Below are 13,277 nucleotides of genomic sequence, written 5' to 3' on the forward strand. Positions count from 1 at the left end.
AGAACTTCCATTTATTGAAACATTGCTATGTCACACTATTACAAATGTATATTTTTTATTGAGCAATTAGGGCTTGTAAAATACTGTATATGATTCTTAACAAATATTTCATGTTTGTGCCTGCACCTTGCACAGAACTATAACTTTTTGTATTTCTAGGGGTGTTCATGGTCATTTTATTGGAAAACGTCCATGGGGTTCATGTGACGAGTGTATTATGGATCTTATGGCTACAGTTGTAAGTATGTTTGAATGCTCTTGTTTATGGTTAAAGCAGTCGCTGTGGGGTCACAAACTTGCTTTTTCCAAATCTCTTGTTGGAGTTTTCTACTGATCTTCTTTCCAACACTTCACTCAATTATTCTTCACATATACGGCTTTAATACTTTGTTAGAGTTGCACTTTTGTCCCGTGAAATTTGCGAAATGGGAGAAAAATCAGCGAAAAGCCAATTTTGATGCTGGCAAATTTTCACTGCAAATTCACAAATGTATTTGCCGGTGGTGAAACTCGCAAATTTGGCACAAATTCGCACCTGCCGAATAAATTCGCCCATCACTAATGTAGGCATGTCAACTTTCCCAAAGTCACATAATTTTAGCACTCCCTGTAAGGGCTTACCCTGGTGGTCTAGCGGGGACTAGGGCCCGGCGGGGACTCCCGCCGTGGGGACGCCCGCAGCCCTAGTCCTTTCGGTTCCTGTGCTGGCTTTACTATAGTGTGCGCTGCCCCTCACTTCCTAGTTTTACGTGCCGGCTGCGTGACGTCATCACGCTTGCGGCGGCGAAATTTAAACATTTAAAGGGGCCTCTGACCTAAACTTATTGCCCATTTGTTAGGTTCCATTTCTGGGTTCTTGGGTGCCCTTTGTTTGTATTCTGATTCCTGTTTTGACCCTGCCTGCCTGACTTTGTTGACTTCTGTGATCCCGACCTCTGACTGTTATCCGACTATCCTGCTATCCGTATTCTGACCCGTGCCTGTCTTGACCATTCTGATTGATCTCCCGGCTTTGACCCTTGCCTGTCTGACTTTGCTTGAATTCTGCCCGCACCGACCCGGCTTGTTTGACTGAGCTTTACGTCTGTTCCTAGAATTGTGACCTTTTGCCCAAAGAATTTCATTTAAAGATCGTGCCCTCTGCTCATCCAGAACCCTTCGCTTGGCTCCTCTCTTATTACTTATGGCGGCATCCAATTAGCCGAGGGCTCCTCCCGAGGTGAAAGGCGGCTGTTAAAGGCGAAAAAGGCAAAAGCCGAGACCAGGGAGCCTAGCATTGGTTTTGGATTCTGGGTGCCGATCGCGGCACTCCCCCTCCATAAACCTTCCCAAATTAACCTGAAATAAAGGCAGCACTGCGGAGAATGATCAGGGGCATGGCCAGGGATGTAATGGGTTTGGGGAAAATGTACCTGAAAAATATTGTGAGAGATTGTTTTTTTTGAAAATAAGGACACAACACTGAAAAACTTATTAAAACATTTTATATTTTTTTGCAAAGACAACGTTAAAACAAAACAGAGTTTTAGAAAGCAAAACAATCAAAACGTTATTTTATATAGTTGACCAACCATGTTAATATATTTTAGAACATCATCATTTATTTATATAGCGCTGTCAAGATACGCAGTGCTTAAGGTAAGCACAACAACAATAATGTATTCCTCTCTAGAGTGTTAATTACCTATTTTGTTTAAATGAGATGTAATTGTGTACCATGCAATTTGAAAGAGCAGAAAAAGAGAATGCTAAGAACCCTGCTGTCTTTGTGCTGTAGTGATATTCTTACATGAGAGAAATATTCATAGATGAACAAAAAAGGACATATGCAATAATATTTTGTCACCAGTCATGTTTTACTTAACTGGCTAGTGGGGTCTTTTCTGAGAAGCAACATAGCAGGATGTTAATAATTTGGAGCGCCCTCAAAATTCTTTCCATCATTTCTCATAGAGAAATGCTTTGTGAGCATTTTATGTACAGTCAAAGAGTGTCGAAAGATATCCATACATGCTCAGATTTGGTCAGGCAATTTGGCCAATTTTTGATTGAGTACATATGGTCTCTCTTGGAGAGGGGGGGGGTTGGAGGTTATCATGAGAGGCATTGATGCTATCCTATATTATTGCAACTGGCCTAACCCAATCCAGGATTTTGATTTAGCGATTCGCAGATCATAAACTCTTGTTAAGGCCATTGACCTAACAAAGAAATAAGAGCTATATCTGACTATCAATGTCATTGGCCAATTATGTTAATTCACATAATGGGGCAGATACAGTTTGATGAGAAAAACGTATCTCATGGTTTATCTGATGAAAACACATGGATGCCTATGGAGAAATTTGGAATTTAATATTTCTCTTCTTAACCTGAGGGCAAATTAACCTGATTAATGTAAGGTCAGCCTGCTTATAGCCAGCCTTAAATGTCTCACACTGCAAAACATTTGTTTTAAAAAGTACATTTACAGAAAAAAAAATATTTTTATGAGTGCTTCTATTTAGCCCCTTTAATACCAGTTACCAGTTACTTAGGATTACAGTAATATTTTGAGTTGGTTGAAAATGATATTTTTAAGGTTGTTTGCGTAAAAAAGTTTCCAAAGGAAATGGATCACTGTAATTCCCATAGTCACTAAAACTGCAGATGAACATGGGAAAAGACTTTTAAGTGCCGACTCCCAGTATGAGAAATAGAATGGGCAAAATGGAACACAGGTTCAGCATTGCCAACAAGCTGATTCAGCAGAGCTCAGAGCTGACACAGAAGTGTAATGATAAAGTGTGTATGCAAAAGGCAAAGAGCATTTAAATTAGAATGATTGGATTACTATTCATTAAAATACTATTTTGTGATTTATAAGGCACTATGCAAAGCCTGAATCAAAACCCAGCCATTATTAGTTTTGTACCATCATTCTGCTATTAATCATTCCTGGAGTTGAAATGCTCCTAACTTTAAATGACATAAATTCTATAGATACAAACTCAAACTAAGTCTTCAAATATACTTAAAGAATAACTGAAACGTGTATAATAGTACTTAAAACTTATCTTGCTGTAACTTCTCGGTGGGTTCCTCCAATTTTCAAGGTTGAAGCCTACAAAACAAAGCCATGCTACAAACGTTTGCCTATTATGTACAAGACTTTTACCCTAATCCATTCCCTCTCTACCCTGTGCATGCCTATATTGGCACAGGGGCACAGCCCCAACCACAACCCTGATGAAGTGCCAGGAGAGAAGACACGAAATGCATAGGTTTCCTCACCAACCCACTGCCACATGTTCACTAGATGTGGCAAATAAAGCCGCAAGAATATTGAGCTAAAACGACTCTTGTGATTCCTTCGATCAGCGCCGTATAGCGGGGTAAATCTGTGCACTATAGTTACCTCCTGAACGAGGTGAGGAGGATCCCGCGAGAGCTGCTACCGAGGGGAGAGACGCAGCGCTATCAAGAAGGGTGACCTCCGACACATTTTCTATACCTATCCTGATACAGAAAGATAGCCTGGTAAAATGCAACAAAAGTAATGCAATCCAGAACCCAGTGGGCTGCTAACTACCAATGAATATCTGAATAATTGACACGGCAGCAGCACCTGGTACTTGACCATCTGAAGGTGACTTATTTTGTGTGTATGTATATATATATATATATATATATATATACATATATATATATATATATATATATATATATATATACTCTCCTTTCTCACGTGCTTATATTAACATTCCAAAACAGTACAAATGCCCATTGTGTTACACAAAAAGCAAAGTTATGCATTCAGGGCTAACATTCTGAATTCATCCATTTCAGATTTTAGATTTTATTACGATTCCAGCTTTGTTTCAAACACTCTCTTTGAGATGTGCTTAGAACTGAAGTAGAATCTTTACGAATTCAGCTGAAAGATAATGATAGCTATAAATCATCCACCCATTCATAGCAAAATGCAGCTACTTCATTATCTTTTTATTTCTTACACCAAATGAGGGGAATGAATTGCTTCCAACGTTTATTCCTGTGAAATATTAAAAATATGTTTACTTTTTTTTCCTCTTCCCTATTCAGTAGTTTTTCTATTAACAGAAAATATTGGCTGAAAAAGGAAAATGCTGAGTGATCAATATTCTATCATCTTGCAGGTGCCAGGAAGGAAGAGGTAGCATTAATGAATGGGCTGAGTGTTAATTTGCATCTTCAAATGGTAAGTTACCTTCCCCCAGCAATGCATTGTCTGTTTTTTGCTGTAGATTAGCTTGTAAATCTACTGAATAAATACTAAAATTTGTTTTTAAAAAACGTTTTCAAACGTAAGCCTCAGATAAAAGGATTATCAATCATATGCAATAATTATTTTTATACAATCATATATAATCAGGGGGGTTTAGCATCAGTGGTTTAATAGGGGGAATAATATCCTATTATAGACATACACAAAAGGCAGTATTTTCTTGGCAGTGTTGAAGTTTTGGGCAAATAGCAATGATCTTCACATTTGAGTTGATTAAGCAGAACTGAAATCAGATAAAGCTGCTCCCTTATATATTTCCAGTCTACAAGTACCTCTTACATGATCAAAGAGCAGACATGTTATTTTTATTTTACTATAAACCAATGGGATCACTGGGCTACCAGCAATGAAAGAGGTCAGAAAAGAGATTCAGGCAGTAGGTGAAAAGCAATAATATAGGGTAATTTAATAGGATAGTAGTGAGTGCGGCATGTTTCTGACAAACCCTTTTTTTCTAGAGTATCAGAACAAATCTCGAACAGTCATTTATATCAACCTAGTGTCAATTAACCATTAAAGGAGAAGGAAAGCTGCACTGATCTGGGGTTCTGTCAGCGAGCGAGAGATTGTCTTCTTCGCGTCTTCGTTCTTCAATGTACACAAGTGCATAGTAGAATGAACTAGTCGACTTTTTTGTTAAAGTTTGGCTTTTCAGTGTCAGATAAGTAAATACAATCACTTGGGGATGCCTACCTTTTGGCACCCCAAACAAAAAAAGACTTTCATTCTCTTTTAAAGCAGAGAACCTAGCCTGCTTAGGTTGAGACAGGCTAAAAGGAGCCAAAAAGCCTTTCACATCCAAGACATGCAACATAAGGCCTCCTGAAAACAGAAGTCATTTACTTTCCTTATGCCATATACATAGCACTGCCTTAACACCACAAACTAGAGTTTAACTCTCACATGAGGGAGTGTGGGTGGAGACATGCAAATCACTCATTTATGTCACTGTGGCCAACTATGCATCCAGAGCCAGTGATACTGCCTGAGTGTTCAGAGCCATATATCCAAACTTGCAGACAGACTGTTTTGATCTTGTTAGATCTCATCAGTGCAAGAAATTGGAACATGGATTCTGAGTGGGTAGGACTTGTGGAATAGCGAAGCAGAGAACATAGCCTGGTTAGGGTGAGGCGGGCTAAAAAGAGCCTAAAAGCCCTTCACATGCAAGACATGCAACATGAAGCCTCCTGAAAACAGAAGGTATTTACTTGCTTCATGCCATATACGTACATAGCACTGCCTTAACACCACAAATCAGAGTTTAACTCTCACATGGGGCATTGTGGAGACCTGCAAATCACTCCTTTATGTCCCTTTGGCCAACAATGCATCCATAACACTGGTTTTATAGCACAGATACAGCCTTATACTTCAGAGCTTTATATCCAAGCTTGCAATAAACACAAAACATTTAAGGAGTGAGGTAAGGTGCACTTTTTGGTAAAACATATATATTTTTCCATACACTGTACAACACATCAATGTCATACATAGAATACTACCTACTAATAGTCACTAAGTATTCTACCAGTGTGCCATATTCTACCTTCCCTATGCTCCCTGTGTCTGCCATTATCTGCCTACCTGTGTGTGTCATTATCTGCCTTCTTTATGCTCCCTGTGTGTGCCATTATCTGCCTTCCCTATACTTCTTGTGTGCGCAACACTCAGCCTACCTGTGTGTGTGCTGTTCTCTGCTTACCTGCATGTGCCATACTCTGTCTGATCTATGCTTCCTGTATGTGTCATCGCACTCGGGTTATACACTAAGGGGCACATTTACTAAGGGTCGAATATCGAGGGTTAATTAACCCTCGATATTCTACCAGGAACTAAAATCGTTCGACTTCAAATATCGAAGTCGAACGATTTAGCGCTAATACTTCGATCGAACGATCGAAGGATTATTCGTTCGATCGAACGATTAAATCCTTCGAATCGAACGATTCGAAGGATTTTAATACAATGATCGAACGAATATCCTTCGATCAAAAAAACATAGGCAAGCCTATGGGGACCTTCCCCATAGGCTAACATTGAGTTCGGTAGCTTTTAGCTGCCGAACTAGGGGGTCGAAGTTTTTCTTAAAGAGACAGTACTTCGATTATCGAACGATCGAATAGTCGAACGATTTTTCGTTCGAATCGTTCGATTCGTAGTCGAAGTCGTAGTCAAAGGTCGAACTAGCCCATTCGATGGTCGAAGTAGCCAAAAAAACACTTCGAAATTCAAAGTTTTTTTTATTCGAATCCTTCACTCGAGCTTTGTAAATGTGCCGCTAAGAGACAGTATATGGTGTGTCCTGTATATGTCACACTGGTGCTCCATCTTAAACACCATATACTGTGGTCTTGTTTTATTTCCTCTCTTTCTCTTTTCTTTATAATCTTAATTTTTTTTGTAATGAAAAGTATGCAAAATAAAATCTTTAAAAAAAAAACAAAAAAACACCATATAGTAATGTGTACTGACAAGTGCAAAGTCAAAGCTTTAAGTAACCACCTGGGGATGTACTACCCCGCCCCCACCCTCCAATTAAGTTAACAAGGTGCCTAGTTATAGATTCCCTCTAGGAAGTGGAAATCCATTTATGCTCAAGTCCTTATATTCAAGAAGTCCATTTATAAAAGTCCAAATTTTGTCCACCAGTTCTAATTTAAGAAAGTAAAAAAAAATAATATTTGAAATCAAGGCATATAAGTTAGGACATAAGACCATCTCTATGCTTAGGTACTGCCCACAAAGGTACTGCCAAACAAGAAACCAATGATGTAATGATTATTAATAAATAACAGTAGTCTGCCCATTTTTAACCTTACCAGTAACTATATATGCATTCATTATCTCTTATCCATTCAAGTTTGAGTATAGTGGCTAAGGCAGTCTTCAATATCTGAAATTAAGAGAAACAAGCCAACAGAAACAAGTTACAAAAATGTAGACAAACTCCAATGTTGCCTTTTCTTTTAGGTACCAGTCGGCAAGTGATAAATCTTCACTGCTGTGGATGACTAATCTCTCCCGAAATGTCAATGTCTTTCTTATTAAAGAGATGTACTCATTGGACTCCACCACCACTTGAAATGTGGAATTGCAGGGTAAACATGGATAAATAGTTATAAAAATAGGGTGTGTTCACAGCAGCTGAAGTTCTAACTGTATTTCTTTTGTCATTTAATGCTTTCATTGTACAAAAGAAGAGCTGTGAGGTTTCACTGACTATGTAGAAAGAATTAATGGCTCCCTCAGACTTCTTTAGCCCATTTTAAATGTTAGCCTTTCTTTCCCGGAGCCTCAATACTTTGCCATTGGTTGACATACAGCCACAGTGTAGATAAGTGCATTTTAAAGTCAACACAATATGATACCAAGGTCTGCCTAAATGTGTTACTGTCTCAGCAGAATTTGCTACATATAAATCACTTGATTCCAAGTTTGATTCCAAGTTTTTTGAATGTTAATTAGATTCACAAGCTCCCCTTTTCCACAGTAACTCAATGCCAAATATATTGTTTCTGACATTTTTTTTTTTTATTCTAACTCTTTTACTGTATATGAAATAATGCATAATTCTTCTGTCTTAAATTTCATTTGTTGGCGAATATATATACAGATGCAGCCACTTTGGTTTGTCTGTTTGACACAGAATAACTAAACACAGATATCCCATTTATCTCATTTAACACAGAAAACTGCGTCACAACATCCCATCTAATTAAAGCATTCACCATTGTTCACAATGGTGCTTTGGTATGCTAATGGAAAGGTTAAATGCATTAAATGAGTTAAGATGACTTTAGATAACGCAGTTTCTTCAATTAACCCTGAGTCATGACGCATTTATCTCACAAATCCAAGTGGCTTCATCTGTATAATAAGTAGTTAGTATCAATTTATTATGTTGCACAGGTGTAAATCCTGTAGATGCAGGTAAGAAATTAACAAATTCCATGGTTATTTTGTAATATAATTGTCACTGAATTGTGTAATATAATGATATTCACTGTTCACTGATGAAAAGAGCTTGCAGGGGGCTTAAGAATGGACCAGGGCACAAGAAGATCAGATAGCATATAACATTAAATTCAACAGCCTCAAATCTGCCTTTGGCTGAATGTTCTGCCTAATGAACATGTGATCTTTTGTGATTACTGTTGTCATCAATGATAACTCTGCCTATGAGCAGCAAAACAATAGGCATAGATTGCTCAGAAATGGAGTTCACTTGATGCACTTGGAGCTGTATGTTTTTTATTTTAGGATTTGTTATGCCCCAAAAAGTTGCTTGTATGGAAGGGCATTCGGGTCAGTTTTCAGTGTCAGACCACATAAAGTGGTGGCGACTCTCTGACAATGAAGAAGATTGTTTAGGAGTGGATTCCCTGTGGTTATGTTAACCTTTTTAAGTGTCAGGAATGAGCTAGGAGCCCTTTAATGGGGGTGTAGGGCAGTTGGAACGAATGTTCCAATGTATTTGTTATTATACATCTTGCTAAACATGCATTATTAATTGTATTTTTATTAATTGTATTGATTTTGCATGGCACCATTTATGTAGTTTATTAAGTTTATTAAATGTTTTTGCCATTGTTATCATTTTTTCTGAAGAATAAGAAGGTGTCTAGTGGGACTAGTTAGGCTTAATCCCCATATAATTGCATGTACCCTATCCTTAAAATTTTTACTTACCAATGCCAAGACAACATGTACTTTAGGTATATATATTCTCTTTATAGAAAACTATGTTTGCAACAAAATTCAAACATCAGTATGAACTGAGCAGGAAATCATTTATAAAATCCTTGAGTGAAGGAATGAGTTAAGGCAGGGAAAGCAGTTCACTACCTTATACTCTGAACACGTAGAAATACAGAGACAAAGCTCTCTCTTTTATATAATGTTATTAGCTGCAGTATATACACATTTACTCCTCACTATACTGCTGGCTTTGGTAGAACTATTTGGGCAGCTGCTTGTTAGTCTTTTGCTGTTTATTTGCTGTTTTACAGCAATTAATCACACGGTAGTAACTGAGGCAGCATAAAAGTCAGCCTGGGCCCAAAAAGGCATCCACCGAGCTGACCTCTACCTATTACAGTACTGTTGCCCCTGTGAGTGTATAATGAAGAACTCGCACACAGTAACTTCAACAGTGATTGACTTAGTTCATATTTTGTTTGTGGCAGATCCTCAATTTCTTCATATGTTCAGAGGACAATCTGCTGCCACTGGAACCTACATATAGTAAAATCCTCTGTTAGTTTGTCTAGTAGTAGATACCAATGGGTAATTATATAAAACAGAGCCTGCTTATTGAAGCTTGGAAGTAGATGTAGTATGTATGTATGTATGTACAGTAAGTGTTATATAGTTGGGCAGGCTCTTGTCTGGCATGGGTCCTGCAGTGGTAGTGGTGGTGACAATTGGTTGCCTGATTACACTTGCCCACCTGACCCCTAGTGGTTGGTTGGCCGGCATCAGGTAGCCCAGGAAAGTGGAGTGTGGTTGTTTATTGAAAAGCATTCCCTCATGTTTCCCTCATGTTTTAAGTTTGTATAAAATCCACAGAGTCTGCAAAAATAGTGGACACCTAGCACAATGTTGCTTGCAGTTTCACTTGGGGTAAATGCAACTTCATAATATCTGGGCATTTATATAGAATTCAGCAGCCCAAAGATTATATAATACAAGGTCTGTTTTTTCAGCTTTCCTATATGTGAAATATGTAGTGCTTAGTTTTGTATTTTCTGGGCATAAAGCAGTTCTCCATTATAATATCAATATAACATTCATTATCATCTAGCATATATAACATATACAGTATAAAACATATAACATTAATATAACATTGATGATCATCTAGCAACACCTTAAAGGAGAACTAAAGTCTAACTAAAGAAGTAGGATAGAAATGTTTGGTACTTCTGTACCAGCCCATGACAACCACAGTCCTTTAGCAGGGAATATCTCTTTATCCAAAGATGCCCCAGTAGCTCCTCATCTTCTTTTCTGCTGATTCACTGCACATGCTCTGTGCTGCTGTCATTTACTGAGCTTAAGGATCCACTCACAATATAAAGTACATATAGAATATAAATGTCACAATATAAGGCTGATTAGTAATTACTACTGATAACTACTACTTGGCAGCTCAGAAACAAGTCCACCTAGCATCATCATGTAATAATCAGCCCTGTAGCATCAGCTTAGGCCAACCTAATTTTTTGCTTGATAATTTGTGACAACAGCTGCTCAGAACCCACTGAACATGTGAGTGGCCCTCTGTGACAAGTCCTGGATCATTGCTGCTATTGAAAAGCTGAAACTTTAGGCTGGTGCAATAAGTATAAAAGATGGCATTTCTAACCATATTAATTTTCCAGGGTTTAGTTCCCTTTTGACATAACTTTCAGACCTACTCAGTGCTATATTTTTGGACTGTTGGACAAAAGATTTATTTTTATAGCTTAGAATTGCTTAATTCAAGCTTTATGCAGTTTATTTTACCAAGTACTTTTCTGTATTCTATGACAGTATATTGGCACAGGATGCTTAATAATGGGTCAGTTATCTATTTGTTTTTGCAAACCCCTGCATATTATGGCTCTTGCAAATGTATATTACCTTGGATATAATAAGGTAACATAGTGTGGCAGTTAGACATTTAGAGACTGCATCTAAGGTATAGCTAATGAATAGTTGGCAACTTTCTCAAATTATCATTTAACTAGCAGAAATAGTTTTGGATTTATGTATACTAATACTTTGGTTATGGAATCCTAGATAGGTTTTCAGTTCATAGTTAACTGGTAAAGCTTGGGTTAAATGGGGGAGGGGTGAACAAGGAGTAAGGGTACTAGCAAGCAAGAAATTAATAGACCCCATCCCAGTCATGACAAGGTCATCAGTTATTTCTTACTGTCGCTAGTTGTCACTACAGTGACCATAATACCAAACCTTAAGGAAAAGGTTAGCTGACCTTACCCTCTGAACTGGACCATTATGAATTAGGCATGTGCAGCTGGAAGGAGGTCTCTACACAGAGGATAGCATGGCAAAGTGATTGGTTGACCTTACCCTGTGAGCTTTCGCCCTCTGAGCTGGGCATGTATGGCTGGAGAGAGGTCTCCACAGTGTGGTTGGGCTGTTATGGAAGTAGCATCGTTTTACACAGCATAATCAATAGGCCCCTTAGTTTATAACTCTCACTTATATTGATAACTACATAACTTTTCACTTATCAATAATGAACCTCATTTTCCAGTTTGCTGCCCAGGTTTCTAATTTAGTTAAATCACCACACACAAAGTGGAAAATATTCCATCTACTACCACTCTTTGTAACCCATTCTTCAGGCAGTTCTCTAAGTACAAATATTATGTTCCACACCAATATGCCTTAATTTAACCTTCTGTGAAGTACTGTATCAAAATGCTTTAACAAAGTCTAAATAGATTATATCCACTTCAGCAAGTTTGGAAAATTCTGTCACTCATAAAACCATGCTGATGCAAACTCTTTATTTTTTTTAATTCTCAATGTAGTCAAGCATCTTGTCCCTTATTATCCTTTTCAATAGGTTTCCTACCACTGCCCATTTATATGCCTATTGTTTTCTGGCCAAAATGGCATTTCTTTTGATGAGCGACACCTCATTAGCAATTATGAAAATATGAAAATAGATTTGTCAATCACCATGCTAAGCTTCTTTTGGTTCCCTGGGATGAATATCATCCGGTCACTGACTTTTGTTTACCTTCACATGTTTAAGTATCAAGTTGGTTTTGTGATTATGTAACCTTGCTGTATATAAAGGCCTATCCACATGTTGGACTACATCTACCTTACCTGAACACCTGCAATCTAAAGACTATGAGCAAACACAATGAGTAGTCCTTGCTATTGAGAGAGCCTCTTGAGCAGTCATTGTCTGACTTTTTAGTTCAAATTCCCTAAGAGATCCAACATTTGGTGGGGGTTAATTTTAGTTAATAACAGGGTTATATCAGAAATAATTGGAATAATAGCCTTTCTGCCAAAGATCCAGAATATCCAGGACAAAAATAGGTATTGATCACACATCTCACCCATGTGGACCAAGCTGTGCTTTTTTCATATCTAGGAGAACATATGGAAATTCTCCCCAAATCACAGTGCTCCAGGTACCTTCTTGGTGGCCAGCCCCACAGTTTAGGAACTACTTTATTAACCTTCTTTATTGGTAATTGTAACACATAATTAGATTTAATGCTTGATAAGTAAGCTGGGGCCTGACTTCTTAGTTATCACCAAATCTGTGCTTGGTCAGTAACATGTTCATGGGAATAAAAGTGGACAACCTATCTTTACATTGATTTAAAATGCAGGTATATGTACACCCCTTGGAAAGCTGACTTGCCAGCCCAGCATGGTATTAGAAATTATGAATCTAAAATTATTTCTATATATGTAAACCAACTAAAATTGCAAAAATGAACATTAACAAAACAACGATACGCACTGACAGCTTCTACATTAACAAAAGTCAAAAGATGCAAAAAAGCATGTTTTTTGTTTTAAATCAGTTCAAAGCATTAACTATTCAATGTCATGTTCTCAAACTGTGTGTTGTATGATTGTGCTCCTTTTAAAAGCATTTCATACTGACAACCATTTGCTGTTTTCTTTCCTTTCCAGCTTTCATTTTATAAGCCTACAAAAGAATGGTACAAAATTCTTCTCAAAGCCAAAGCCTTTCCATCTGACCACGTAAGGAACTTTGTTCATATTTACAGCGTGATGCTAATCAGCATTGCCAAGTAAATATTTCCCAGCACAAATCAAGGGGAATCACATTAGAAAACTCTCGACCTATAGCTACAGGTATTTCTGTACAAAAGAAAAATTGATGTTACAGTAGAGGATTGAATTTTAATATTGATGTACTGTTCATTTCAAAACCTTGAAAGCTTGTGGTTTCAATTGATAG

The 13,277-nt window shown here is 37.7% G+C and overlaps 1 pseudogene; it reads left to right on the forward strand.

Moving 5' to 3' along the window:
- The window catches only part of LOC121398791, a 49,977-nt pseudogene that overhangs the window by 18,255 nt on the left and 18,445 nt on the right, over window positions 1-13,277 (forward strand).

Source organism: Xenopus laevis, chromosome 9_10S (assembly GCF_017654675.1).
Source record: "Xenopus laevis strain J_2021 chromosome 9_10S, Xenopus_laevis_v10.1, whole genome shotgun sequence".
Lineage (NCBI taxonomy): Eukaryota > Metazoa > Chordata > Amphibia > Anura > Pipidae > Xenopus > Xenopus laevis.